Source organism: Acinonyx jubatus, chromosome A3, assembly GCF_027475565.1.
Source record: "Acinonyx jubatus isolate Ajub_Pintada_27869175 chromosome A3, VMU_Ajub_asm_v1.0, whole genome shotgun sequence".
NCBI lineage: Eukaryota > Metazoa > Chordata > Mammalia > Carnivora > Felidae > Acinonyx > Acinonyx jubatus.
Genome location: NC_069388.1, coordinates 5,695,746 through 5,709,821, shown reverse-complemented (window position 1 = coordinate 5,709,821; position 14,076 = coordinate 5,695,746). Strand labels below are relative to the sequence as shown.

General features: G+C 53.4%; 1 long non-coding RNA gene across 1 annotated transcript; it reads right to left on the bottom strand.

Moving 5' to 3' along the window:
* Positions 1 to 373: 373 nt before the first annotated feature.
* Positions 374 to 11,927, bottom strand: LOC128311084 (uncharacterized). Its single transcript, XR_008289027.1, has 3 exons — positions 11,094 to 11,927; positions 10,000 to 10,094; positions 374 to 1,387 (listed from the first exon to the last, which is right to left on the bottom strand). It is a non-coding gene; the product is annotated as an uncharacterized LOC128311084 (long non-coding RNA).
* Positions 11,928 to 14,076: the final 2,149 nt, after the last annotated feature.

Genomic DNA, 14,076 nt, shown 5'->3' with positions numbered 1-14,076 from the left:
GATGGGTCACGTGGCATTGGAAGATTCTTTTAAAAGAAGTCTCGGGCACCCGAATGGCTCCTTTGGTTAAGTATCTGCCTCTTGATTTTGCCCCAGGTCCCGATCTCGCGGTTGTGAGATCGAGCCCCACGTCGGGCTCCACACTGACAGTGTAGAACCTGCTCGGGATTCTCTCTCCATTTCCCTCTGCCCCTCCCCCGCTCGTATGTGAGCTCTCTCTCTCTCTCTCTCTCAACATTAATAAATGAACTTAGAAAAGAGAAGAAAAGGAAAAAAAAGGAAAGGAAAAGGAGAGAGAAAAGAAGAAAGGGAAAAGGAAAGAAAAAAGAAAGAAAAGAAAAAGAAAAAAGGAAAGGAAAAAAGAGAAGAAAAGGAAGGACTCTCGAAGGTAAGGAAAAGCCACACATCACATTTTAGCTCCTGGGGTGTGGACTTGGGAGAGAAGGGCTGAAAAGCAGGTTTGAATTTCTTACTTTGCACATTTCTGTACATCCAAGCTCCCTGGGCTCCCTGTGCACTTCAAGGGTGCCCTTGAACTCTGAAGAAAAGTTGCAAAGGCTGTACAGAGAGTTCCCGGATTATCCCTCCCTCGGTTTGAATTTCCTGCATTTCCCGGAACGTTACCCTTCTCCGCGACCGGGTTACATTTGTCCAAACTAAGAACCTGACATCGGCACGTTATTAGTCACTAAATTCTAGACTTTATGTGGACTTCACCAGGTTTTCCGTCCCTTCCCTGCTCCAGGGTCCTGTCCGGGACACGTGCCGTGCTTCCTCACTCCTCGGGGTTGTGATGCTTTTTCCACCATTCCTTGGATTTGCTGATCTGGCCATTCTGGGGACTCGGCTCAGAGGTTTTGTGAGATGTCCTCCAGTCGGGGCCAGCCTGCCGTTCTTCTCGTGGTTGGGCCAGGGCTCTGGGTGTTCGCAAGAAGACCATAGAGGTCATGTGGTCTTGTCCCATCCTCCCGGGGTAGCATGATCTCCGCCTGGCCCTGTTTCTTACTTTGAAGCGATTCTGGAAAAATCAGCAACGCTGCGTGGAGATGTTGGTATATTTGTATCGACCCAAAGCGCTGGGAGGTGAGTCAGACCCTCCTCTCTACCTCCCTTGCTGCCTCAGTTTGAGGAACCTTCTCTGACATCCTGCACTAACTTGGCCAATTTCCTTGCTGAAATCACACCTCATCACCACACGAACCCCCGGCAGCCTGACTTCCCTGAGGCTGCACCCCTCCCCCAGGCGCTCTTGGGGTTCAGGTGGGGGGGGGTGGGCTCAGGTCACAATCTCGCAGTTTGTGTGTTCAAGCCCCAAGTCGGGCTCTGCACTGACAGCATGGAGTCGGCTTGGGATTCTCTCAACACCCCCCGCGTTAAAATAAACAAACTAAAAAAAAAAAAAAGAAAAGAATTTAGTGCAGTGGAGACCTGTGGCACATGCCTCTTTTTTTTTTTAAGTTTATTTGTTTTTGAGAGAGAGAAACAGAGAGAGAGAGAGAGAGTGCGCCCCCAGTGCAGGTTTCGATCTCACAAACCCCGAGATCACGACCCAAGCGGAAATCAAGAGTCAGACGCTTCACCGACTGAGCCACCAGGCGCCCCCACAGATGCCCCTTTGGATCCCCCCCTCTGGGCCATCAACGCTTCAAGGGCTCGGGCAGGGGAGGGGGCCGCCAGGCGCAAGGGTCACCGTCCCAGACCCACCACACCAGGACCCGCACCCCGACAAGGCCTTGGGCGTCCAAGCGCAACGTGAAGGTCAGAAGCGAGCCCTGGTGTGAGGTCAGATGGCCCTGAGCTCAAATCCTCGCCTCGGCATTTTGCCCGCTCTTTTCATGGTGATTACTAATTGCTGGGGGTTCTGCCGCGTCCTTCGCACCCCACCAGCCTATGGCATTCTTGTCTACAACCCAGAGGCCCTCAACCAGCATTCCGTCCCCCGGGACACTTGCTGATGTCTGGAGAGATTTTGGTTGTCACAGCCGGGAGGGGCGTGTTGCTGGCATCTTGTGGGAATGGAGGCCGGGGCGGCTGTTATGCCCCCTCCGAGGCAGGACGGTCCCCACAGCAGAAAATCGCCCCGCCCAAGGGGCTGTTGGCAAAGCGAGTCAGTCACTCTCATGATCTGTCTCGCAGGGAAGGAAACCGAGGCTTCAAGAGGGGAGGGTTCCGAAGCCGGCCACCGAGTGGTAGATGGAGGCTGTGACAGTCGAAGGCTGTGACAGTCCCCGCAAGGGTTACTGTAACAAATCAACAGACCATTCAGTCGACTGACGTTTTACAAAGCATCTCCTCTGGGTAAGCGCTGGAATCATATCGGCGTGTGCCGGCACCCAGTAGGCGTCTAATAAATGCTGCTGGTCACAACAGAGGCACTTAACTGTTGTGGAGCATTCAGGACATACACGGGGATGTTATCCATCAGGCTCCAAGGACATCGTTCTGTCATCCCCATCTTATGTTTTCCTCGGGAGGGGCGGCCAGGTCCCCCGGGGCGACCGCGGGCTGGGGTTTTCCACTCCCTGCCGCCAAGTTCCAGGTCTCTGCGCAGAGCCCGGCTGCCCTGGGGGTTCCCGAAGCTCTGCGGTCCACGGCTTGGGCAGCACCCCAGGTGGCCCATCTGGGGAGTAGACTTGCTGTTGTCAAACCTCCATCCTTTGGCCACGCGATGGGACGGAGTGGGCAGGGCACAGTCCCACTAGTTGGTCTAGCAATTTCCAACCACCTTCCCCTCCTCTCCTCCCTTCCCTGCTTTATTATTTCGTGTAAACTTGTTATTGAGACACGAAATATACATACAGAAAAGGGTGCAAATCTTTTTTTAATAATTTTTTTTTAACGTTTATTTATTTTTGAGACAGAGAGAGACAGAGCATGAACGGGGGAGGGTCAGAGAGAGGGAGACACAGAATCCGAAACAGGCTCCAGGCTCTGAGCTGTCAGCACAGAGCCCGACGCGGGGCTCAAACTCACATACCGCGAGATCGTGACCTGAGCTGAAGTCGGACGCTTAACCGACCGAGCCACCCAGGCGCCCCGAAAAGGGTGCACATCTTAACTGACCGGGTGCATGAGACTTCACGAAGTACACACACGGGGTAACCAGCGGCCAGATTTAGAGACAGCAGGTGACCCTGGGTGCTCCCCTGGGCCCCTCCGGCCCCACGCCCCACCCAAAGGTAACCACTGTCCTTATTTGCAACCCCATACATTGACTTTCCTGCTTTCGAGATTCACGTGTGGGAGCGGATAGTAGGCTCTCGAGGTCTGGCTTCCTTCTCGTGACACCAAGTATGTGTGGCTGGGTGCCTCGCCTGTTCTCAGAGATCTAGAATATTCTGTCGTGATACAGCCCCATTTGTTTCCCCTTCCCCTGTTGATGAGCATTTCTAGTCTGAGGGTCTTCTAAGGAAAGCTGTGAAAAACATTCTTGCAGAACCCTCTTTAAATTTTACCCTCACCCGGGGTGCCGGGGTGGCTCAGTCGGCTGAGCGTCCGACTTCGGCTCGGGTCACAATCTCACGGTTCGTGGGTTCGAGCCCCTGCGTCGGGCTCTGTGCTGACAACGTGGAGCCTGCTTGTGATTCTTTCTCTAGTTCTCTCTCTCTCAAAATAAATAAACTTAACTAAAATTAAACAAATAAAAATATAAACTTTACCCTCACCCTTGACAGCCATCACCAGTCACTGTGACAGCCCCCGACTGTTCCGTAGGGCCATGTCCCCCACTGGCGGGCGAGCCCAGGCTGTCCCGCTCTCCCTGGTAACCCAGCTCCCAGCTCACTGCCCGCCCAAAGCTGGTGCTTAGCATGCATTTGGGGGATGAAAGGTCACCAGCTCTCTGGAGCATGTCAGAGACAATGCCCATCAAGGATTAACTTTGCGGCACAGAACTTGGATTTGCATGCATTTTGACTGAGGACCCCAGCAACTGCCATGCAAATGTTAGGGAAATGTCTCCCTTAGGCCCTGGGAGAGGACCAGATTGAGTGCGTGTGGAGCAGAGACCTGCTTTCCTCCCTGCAGCCACCTGCCTGCTGGGCTCCACTGGCACGGGCTGTCCTATTTATGGCCACCGAGGGCTGCCTGGAACCCCCCATCCCCTCCCGCCCCGGCAGTCACCAGTGGGAACATTCCTGGGCTTCTTGAAGGCCTGCAGTTCCCCGCTCTGAGCCCACGCAGCGTTGGAGGATAAAGGATAATACAGGATCCAACCCCAGCACCGACCCGTCTCCTGGCCCCTCAGACCTGTGCTATCAGAGTCCTGCAAAAATAGCCCGCTTGTGGCTATTTTGGGTCACGGGAGGCCTCGGGGAGGCACAGTGTTCTAAGGAGAACCAAGAGGGAACCCAGAGCAGCCAACGGAGAGGGGAAATGGAGGTCCCCAGGCAAACCCAGCCGCCGATGGCGTTTTCTAGCAAATGGGGACGTTTCTAAAAATTGCAAATTAGCGTCCAGGATGTCAGTATTATGAGTATACTAATGCTAATTACTCAGTATTGTGAGTAATGGGCAATGTTTGCACTCTGCCTCTCTCTGCTGCCCATCCTGGTTGTCTGCCTGGCCTGGGAGGCATTTGAATTGTGGCCCTGGAAGGTTTCCATCCCGTGGGGTGGCGGGGGGGGGGGGGGGGGAGTGCCCAGTAGCTGGGGGAGGGCCTTAGCAGGAATGTGGTCACACGCTAGCTGGGCAGGGAAGGGCACCCAGGGCACCCGTGTGTAGGACGGGTGATGTCTCTGCAGAACCCCCGTGGACAGCCCGGCTGAGTATTCTCTCTTCTGTTTAAATACCTCTCCCTTCAAGGGCGCCTCGGTGGCTCAGTCCGTTAAGTGTCGACTTCAGCTCAGGTCATGATCTCACGGTTGGTGAGTTCAAGCCCCACATCGGGCTCTGTGCTGACAGCTCAGAGCTTTAAGCCTGCCTCAGATTCTGTGTCTCTCCATCTCTTGGCCCCTCCCCTGCTCATGCTCTCTGTCTCTCAGTAGTAAATAAACATTAAAAAAAATTTTTTTTTAATAATAAATAAATAAACATTAAAAAAAAAAAAAGAAGGGAACTACGGCGTCTGGAATCTGCCCCTCACTGGTCTGAGGAGCCCCCGCCGGTCACTGAGAAGGAATGCCTGGGTGATGGAAGCTTCCAGAAGCTTCCAGCCAGCCTTCTGCTATCTGCAGCGGGAAGTGGATGCTCAGGCAGCAGAGGCTCCTGGTTACAGCCATCGGCGTTTCACGAATGGTTTCACAATCTTCACATGTGCCCTCTTTTTCTCTCTGGGAGGGACGGCCGGGGATAGAGGCCTGCTCCACAGTTGTGCTGAGGTCGCCTGAGCCCTGACGGCCTGTGAAGGTCTGTGAACGCCCCGGTTTTCCGGCTGGCTGCTGGCCGGAGTTCTTGGGGAGCTGTGGCAATGCTGGGCCGGGCCCCACGCCAGATGTCCTGGTGAAACTGGTCCGGACGCTGAGATCCGTAGAAGTTCCCTAGGGACATCCCACGTTGAAGAATCGCCATGTCGATGTGTCTTCTCGAACAGGGGAAATACTAACGACCCATTTACTGGGGAACTTCTGCACCCTGAGATGCTTTTCAGTAAATGTTACAAACTGCGTTCCCTGCGGGGGTCAGGCAGGCCCCGTGCCCAGAGGCAGCAGACTGGGCGACAGGCGATAATGGAGGGTGAGGACTGCGGGGAAGCCGTGGCCTGTCCTCGAGGGGCGGCCACAGCCCACGCAGTTGATGTCAACGTCTTAGGAAGCAGACCCAGGGTGCGGGACCCGCTATTGAGTCAAGGGAAACAGGAACTGTGAATTTTCATGTGAAAGTAGCCAGTGGGACCTCAGCAGCTGATTCAAGGTAAAGAAAGCGGGGAGGACCAGGCGTGCCCATTGGTGGGACCGAGCCAGCAGGTGGCCGCTTTGAGGCCTTTGCTTCACATCCGGAATCTTCTCTCTTCACTGTAGTATCTGTGGGACTAGGACATCCCTGCTCTTTTAGAGGCAGAATAGTGCCCCCGTCCCGAAATGTCCCCATCCTGGTCCCTGTAACCTGTGATGTGTCACCTCTCCTGGCAAGGGGAATTAAAGTCACAGATGGCAGGAAGGTTGCTAATCAGCTGATTTTTCAATGAGGAGATTATTCTGGATTATCCGGAGGAGCTGGGAGTCATCATAAGGGTCTTAAACGTGGAAGAGACAGGCAGGAGGGCCAACGTCAGCATGAGAGAGACAAGGCCGGCCTTTCCTGGCTTTGAAGATAGATGGGAGAAGAGACCACGCATCATGGGGTTTGGGTGGCCTCGCCAGGAAAGGCAAGAAAACAGAGTCTTCCCTAGACCTTCCAGAGGGAACACAGCCCTGCTAGAGAGGCTTCACAAAGTTTTTAAGGTCTCAGGCTTCCTCAGCGTGTGACTTGGCCATCCTCATGCTCCAAAACTGTTGCCTGAGCTCCAGCCATCGTATCTTCTTTCCAGCCAGGAGGAAAGAGACAGGAGCAGAGGAGGGTGTCCCCTGCTCCTTTTAAGAACACTTCCCACACCGCTGTGTCACATGGCCGTGCCTCACTGCGAGGGAAACGTCTTTGTCCTGGGTGGTCATTTGACCGGCTAAAATCATAACCGGGGTGAGAGAGGCACACAGATACGGGGGATAAGCCACACTTTCTGCTCTGTTCTGCCAAACCAAAACGGAAGGACTGTCTGATGACGGGTGGGAGCCCGAGGTCACAGCATCGTTCCGTTTAAGTTGATTGGCTGTGTGGCCTTGACCCTTCCGGGCCTCCTTTTGCTCATTTTTCAAGATAACTCCGGTGGAATGACAGAGTGTTCAGGGTCTCAGCAGAGCCCTGGGAAGGGTCTCAGGACTGCCTGTGTTTACACCCAGAGTACGTCGTGGTATACGAAGGAAATAGGGGTGCACGGAGGGTGTGGTGCGTCCGGCTGACCAGGCCTCCTCTTCGGAGGGGCGTGGGGAGACGGGGTCCCCGGGGGGTCCCCTCCTCCTCCTGGCCAGTCTCACATGCAGGTTTTGGACCACACGACCGGAGGGCACCTAGCAGACCGTGCCAGCCCCACCAGCAAACGAACGTTCTAACAGGAGTAAAAACAGGCACGGGGTTTCCTCCTGCTGCTGTACGAAATGACCAGAAACCCCGTGGCTCAAACGGACGGGTTTCTCCTCGTACAGACCTGGAGGTCAGAAGGCGCCCAGGGGCCTTGAGGGGCTAACGGCAAGGCGTCGGCCGGGCTGCGTTCCTTCGGGAGGCTCCGGGGGAGAATCCGCTTCCCGCTCCTCGGGGCTGTTGGCAGAATCCAGTTCCCCGTGGCTGGAGGCCTGACATCTCTGGAAGGCCACCGTCTGCCTGCCGCACGAACGGATTCCCGAGCGTCCGTGAGGTCCCTTCGGGACTCGTTTGCAGAAACCGAATCGCCATCTAGCAGCGACGCTCCCAGCTGCGTCCGGTCTGAAGGTGTTCAGAGGCCCACGCAGACGAGGAGGTCAGGCGTGAGCGGGGCGGCCAGGGGGGCACTGGGAGAGCCCAAGGCCCCAGTGTCACTTCCCCGAGTACGAGGCGTCCCGGACCGGTCTTTGTTATTTCCGGCCTCGGGAGGTCCCTCGCCTCCCTAGTTTGTTCCTGCCCCTCCGCACAGCTCGCCGAGGCCAGTCCACTCTTTGGGGCACACACTTCCCTGTCCGACGACGCCTCCTTAAATTTTGTGCCCAAGGCAACGCCTCTCCGCCGTCCACCCTCGGCCCGGCTCTACCAGAGGGCAGCCGTGCGTCTGAGGCTAAGGACCAAATGCCAAGGGTCGTTGTGCCATTGAGGCCCGGGTTGTGGGGTGCCCACATCAGCGCCCAGCTCTGGCAGCGGCCGGGGAGGCAGGCCACCGGGGGCTGGAGCACCTGGGCTTCGGAGCCGCACGGCCTGGATTCAAACCTTGGCTCCATCTATGAGCTGTGCAGCCTGGAGCATGTTTCTTCACTTCTCTGTGCCTTGCTTTCCTCTCTCGCAAAAGGTGAGTCACGCCGGCATTTCCCTCCAGGGATGGTTGATTAAACGAGAGAATCAGGGCCGACTGCTTGGACTGGGGAGAGCCTGGAACATTCCCCATGGGCCGGTAATCCCACTGTTATTAGCGTGATGGGGGCAGCAGAGTAGTAAATGCTTGACCCTCACACTCCACCTGTGGGCTCGGCGGGCGTCCCGCGTCAGCCGTGGCTCTGTCTGGGCCTCGTGTGTGCAGGGGCACGGGGTGCACGGAGCGGGGCGGGGGGGGGGGGGCTGGCACGGGTCTCCCCCAGGTTGCACTGCCTGTGAAGAAAAATTCTGAAAAGCAGCAACTTCAACCTTCTCTTCTCTGGATTCCGTTTCCCTTTTATAGTCCTTTTGAGGTGGCTTTGACTTTGGATCTCACCCCCGCCCCCTCCCCCTCAGCACAGCTCTGGCTGGAGTTCTAAGCTTGCTTCAAAAGGGCAGATGCCGTCCGGGGCTATGCCATGTGATCCCCAAAGCTCCTTGCAGCAAAAGGGGGATTACCCCCAGTCTATACAGGCAGTCATCATCATCGTCACCATAATAGGAGATACTTGCTTAGCACGCACAATCTCAAGAATCCAAGAGGTGACCTTACCGAGAGGGAAACTGAGGCAGGCAGGAACTGAAGCCCAGAAACAGTAACTAGCTCACCGTCCCTTACAAATGGGAGGAGGTAGCAGGAACCTGAGACCCAACTGGTCTCACTCAGCCTGCGCTTTTTTCTTTTCTCGCCTGATTAAACGGTAACTCCAGATTTTTCATTTTCCCCAAAGCCCCATATTGCTCGACACCACACCGAGCACAGTTGGAGGAGGGGAGAGATGGGGGAAAAAGTCATCTTCTCCTAGTTGAGGCGTGGCGACTCCGACAGATGTCCTTGCAAAGCCGTATCGCTCCGCAAAGAGAGGCTTCGGTTGGGAAAGGTGAAGGTTTGGCCCGTCTAGATCAGATTTAGAAAGCCCCACACTGGGAGCTGTGCTACTTAGAAATATTGCTCATTATTAGGTTGCTTTTACCATTTGGTAAGGAATTGAAGTTCCCCGTCAAGTCAGTGGATTGCTATGAGTTTAAAAGAATAGCCTTGGATTTCCATTTCTTTCTAAATAGAGCATCAGGACGATAAAAGGGACGTGTGGACATTTCGGGTGAATTTTTTTGTGTGCTTGTAAAATTCCAGGGCGGATGCAAATGAGAACAAACACAGCGACGTGGATATTAGCTTAAACTCGCTGTGAGGGTACCACTTCTGAACTCACTTTGAAAAATCAAATACATTGAAAAAAAACCACTTGGGGCGCCCGAGTGGCTCAGTCGGTGGAGCGTCCGACTTCGGCTCGGGTCACGATCTCACGGTTTGTGAGTTTGAGCCCCGCGTCGGGCCCTGTGCTGACAGCTCGGGGCCGGGAGCCTGCTTCCGATACTGTGTCTCCCTCTCTCTCTGCCCCTCCCCCATTTGTGCTCTGTCTCTCTCTATCAAAAATAAATAAAATATTTTTAAAAATTAAAGAAAAAAACACCTTTACCACGCTGCTATGGTAAATGGAAAACACCAGCACTTGCCAGAAGCAGTAATCATCATCCTCATTATGGGTAGTGACATTTTGAGCATTTCCTGTGTGGCAGGAACTACCAGAATGCTTTGGAGGCTGTGTGACATGTTTATCCTCATCGGTGTTCCTCTAGGAGGATGGCCCCATTATTCCCATTCTACAGATGGGGAAAACTGAGGTGAAATCCTCTTAGTATGTTAATAACGGGGATGTCATTGAAGACATGAATCCTACTTGATTCCATCTTTTTAACGGACCTGAATTGCCATGTTCCCTTTCCCTCTCCCCGTCCCTTATGTCACCTGTCTCCCACCGTCCTTCACCCAGCATCACCCCTTCACCCCAGCCCAGGCTGGAGAATGCCCTCTCCCCTCCCAGCACCCAGCTCTGAAGCCCCAACCACATGCTGGTCCATACACACCCTTCCCGACGAGCAGGCAGGCTCTTCCAGGGCAGGGACAGAGTCCTAATCCTCTCTTTCCCCAGCAAGGTCACACAGCAGGTGCTCAGCGAACACTTGTTGAGTAGATGGGTGAATCAGGCAAGAAGCAAATCAGATTCAAAGTCCGGCATAGGTGAGGTGCCCCGCCCATAGGCGCCAGGGTGACTGAGGTGGCCTCGCCTTTGGTTTCCAGGGTGATGTGTCCATTTTCAGGGCCGCCGCTCTGAGCCTCTTAACTCATGACAGAGGGAGGGGACAACACGGTGCCTCCCTTGGGGGACCTAAGCAACTCACTGAGTGAGTTATTATCATAGAGTCTAGAACAGCTCCTGGCACAGAGCAAAGGCTCAAAAAGGCTAATAATAACAACATTATTTATTATCATGGTCGATAATATCTCTATATAATTACTATGTATGACGGGTGATACTGATTTTCCATTTACTATAGTGTTGCGAAGTTTTATTGAAAAATAAACGTATTTGGGGTGTCTGGGTGGCTCAGTCAGGAACTAAGCTCAGCTTGATCTCAGCTCTCAGGTCTTGATCTCAGGGTCATGAGTTCAAGCCCTGCATTGGGCTCCACGCTGGGTGTGGAGCCTACTAAAAAAAGTATTTAATTTTAATTTAATTAATTAATTAATTTATTTATTTATTTATTTTTAATATAATTTATTGTCAAATTGGCTTACATACCACACCCAGTGCTCATCTCAACAAGTATTTAATTTTTAAAAGTGAGTTGAGGGGCATCCGGGTGGCTCAGTTGGTTAAGCATCTGACTCTTGATTTGGGCTCAGGTCATGGTCTCACAGCTTGTGAGTTTGAGCTCTGGATAGGCCTTCTCGCTGACAGTGCGGAGCCTGCTTGAGATTCTCTCTCCCCCACCCCCTCTGCCCCTCTCCTCTCACCTGCACGGACTCTCTTCCTCTCTCAAAAGAGAAAGAAAGAAAGAAAGAAAGAAAGAAAGAAAGAAAGAAAGAAAGAAAGAAAATAAACAAGCAAAAAACGAGTTGAAAATAAGTATCAGTAAAGCGGTACCCAGACCTGGTCCAAACCCTGCAGCGGTCGTACCGAGCGAGGAGGTCACGAGACCACAGCGGGGAGTGACTCCCTTTGGCGAGGTTTGGGTATTCCAGCCTGGTCACCTGGGGACCAGTGCCGCGCTGCCATCTGCGTGGCCTGGGGCACCGGTGTCGGCACAGAGAGTCCAAGGGTCTTAGGAGGGGACTGACGGTGCCTGTGGAGGACCCCGGGGGCAGCCTCCACCCCAGACCGGGGCTGGTATTTTTAGCACGCAGGCACCCTGCACGGCCTCTGACACTCTGACCAAATTTAGAAGTCTCGAAAGGTCTTCAGTAGGAGCAATGAATGAAAAGGCCTCCAGCTGCCAGTCTTGGCTAGAGTCACCCCTCGCGTTTGCAGGGCTCTCTCTGCTGACTGGGAGGGAAGCCCCAAGATTTAGCTCCAGCGGTGAGAAAAAGCAAGCTGCAGGGTCACGTGTGTGGTCTGGGTCTACTTCCGCAAAAGCGCAACAAAATCCCCCTCGTGCCCGTGCCCGTGTGTCTGGGAGGCAGAGCCCCGACGGGGCGCCCACGAGGGCAAGGGGGTTGGGGGCGTGGCGCTGGAGGCTGGGGCGATAACTGTGTTCGGATCCACCGCTTATATTTACTGTTTCTTTTGTGCAAACAAACACGGATTACGTCTGGACTCTGAAACGCTTGAGCACCGAAAGTTTGAGAACATCCCAAGACTGCAAAGCCTCAACCTGAATGCTTCTGAGGGAGTTCCGGTTACCCAAGCGCCTCCGAGGCTGTGCGTGGTAGACCCTCGCTGACCAGGGGACCCCCGCGCCCGTCACTCCGAGGTTTCCTGACGCTTGCTCTGGGCTCCGGTCCCCTGCTGCTAACTCCACCCCCTGCCCCTCCGGAGGGGGCGTGGCCAGGGCTGGCCAATCAGAGCCCTGCAGGCCCCAGGCTCTCCCAGGCTGGCCGCTCGCCCCCGCAGGGAGCCAGATTACTGTAGACGTTGTTGAAAACAGAGAACCCAAGACCCCTTGCTGAAGAGTTACTGTGGACCGTCCTGCGACACGAACCAATTCGGTCCCTGCTGGGGGAGCTTGTCTGAGCCTTGTCCGAGTCGGGATCGGGTCTCTGTGCACCTCTGAACCCGCACAGCTGATGGCTGAATTATCAGTTTTGCATATCGGTTGGTGTATGTGGCCAGGATTAAAATCCAATAATATAAGCTTATAATTAAATGAATTATATTCAAACCCAAGGTGATGAAATACTCAGAACTTATCACTCCCTGCTTATTTTTGCGACACTTTCCTATTATCCATGCCCTCGAGGTTATCGACGTCTGTTGTTGCCCTACAGCGGAAATGCCGGATGACGGTGCGCGCCTGGGTGTCTCTTCTGAGTCACCCTGGTAGCTTGAAACGTGCCACGGAGGGGGTATTTCCACCATGGAATCTGGGCAAACACCGCCAATAGGGTTCTCCCACCCAAAGCGGTTGTTAAAGGTTTACCAGCAGAGAGGAGGCAGGATATCACACGCAGGGGTGGAGGGTGGAGGGTGGGGGCTGGTGTGTTCTTCAGGGAAAGAGAGAGTACACCGGGACACCGGGGTGGCTCCGTCGGTTAAGCTCAGGTCATGATCTCGCAGTTTGTGGGTTCAAGCCCCACCTCAGGCCCTGCAAGTGCAGAGCCTGCTTGGGATTCTCTCTTTCTCCCTCTCTCTCTGCCCCTTCCCCACTTGTGCTCTCTCGCTCTCTCAAAATAAATAAATAGACTTAAAAAAAAAAAGAAAGGAGAGGGTATAAGCATCTTCAAGGCAAGAACCACACTTTATGTCATTTGGTTTTCCCAGCATCCAGTAGAAGCATTCAGCTTATGCGTGTTGAGGGACTTGAGGAAATGGGGGTCCAAGAAGCCGAGGGCTCTGCCTGAGGTCACCTGGGGTGGGGTAAGGACGTGAGCGCGGCCGCTCCAGATCCTGAGTCCCAGTTTAGAATCAGTTCTTTTTATGCAGTGACCTCCCCCACCTCACTGACTGAAAGGCCCTACGGGAGGCTGGCCCCAAATGCTCTGCCACCAGCAGTGAAGGAGGGTCGGCTCCTCCCGGCGCCTGGCGGCTGTTATGTTCAAGGCCTCCGTCTCCAGCCCTCATTTCTCAGCACCATGCAACTTTGCGAGGCAATTTTAGCAAGTGCACGGGCACAACACTTAATAACATGGAGACCGAAGTGGAGGCTGGCTTGCCTCTTCAAAACATATGCAGCAAAAACCCGAAGGATAGGGGGAGCTGGGTGGCTCACTCAGTTAAGCGTTTCGGCTCAGGTCATGATCTTGTGGTTTTGTGAGTTCGAGCCCCGCATGGGGCTCTGCCTTGACAGCACAGAGCCTGCTTGGGATTTTCTCTCTCTCTCTGTCCCTCCCCTATTCATGCTGTCTCTGTCTCTCTCAAAATAAATAAATAAGCTTAAAATGAAAATTAAAAAAAAAAAACAACCCAAAGGACAAATAGACAAATCCAGAATTATAGTTGAAGGCCTCAACACTCTCCTCTCTAAGGTGTTGAAAGAACAAAAAGACAAAAAATCAGTAAGGATATAAAAGACCTGGCCAATACTATCAACTTGACCTGACATTTCAGAACATTCCGCCCAACGGCAGGATACACATTTTTCTCAAGGGCACACAGAACATTCTCTGAGGTAGACCTTACTCTGGACAATAAAACAAACCCTGACAAATTTCAGAGAAATGCTATCAGACAAAGTCCATTCTCCGATCATAATGTAATAAATCTGGAAATCACCAACAGAAAGGTATCTGGGAAATTCCCAAATATTTGAAAGTTAAACATACGTCTAAATAACCCAGGGATCCAAGTGGGAATCTCAAGGGAAAGTAGAAATTATTTTGAGCTGACTAAAAATAAAAATACAACATCTCAAGATTTATAAAATGCAAATAAAGTGGTGCCTACAGGGAATTTTATAACATCAAGCATTAGAAAATGACAATGGTCTCAAGTGAGTTACCCAAGC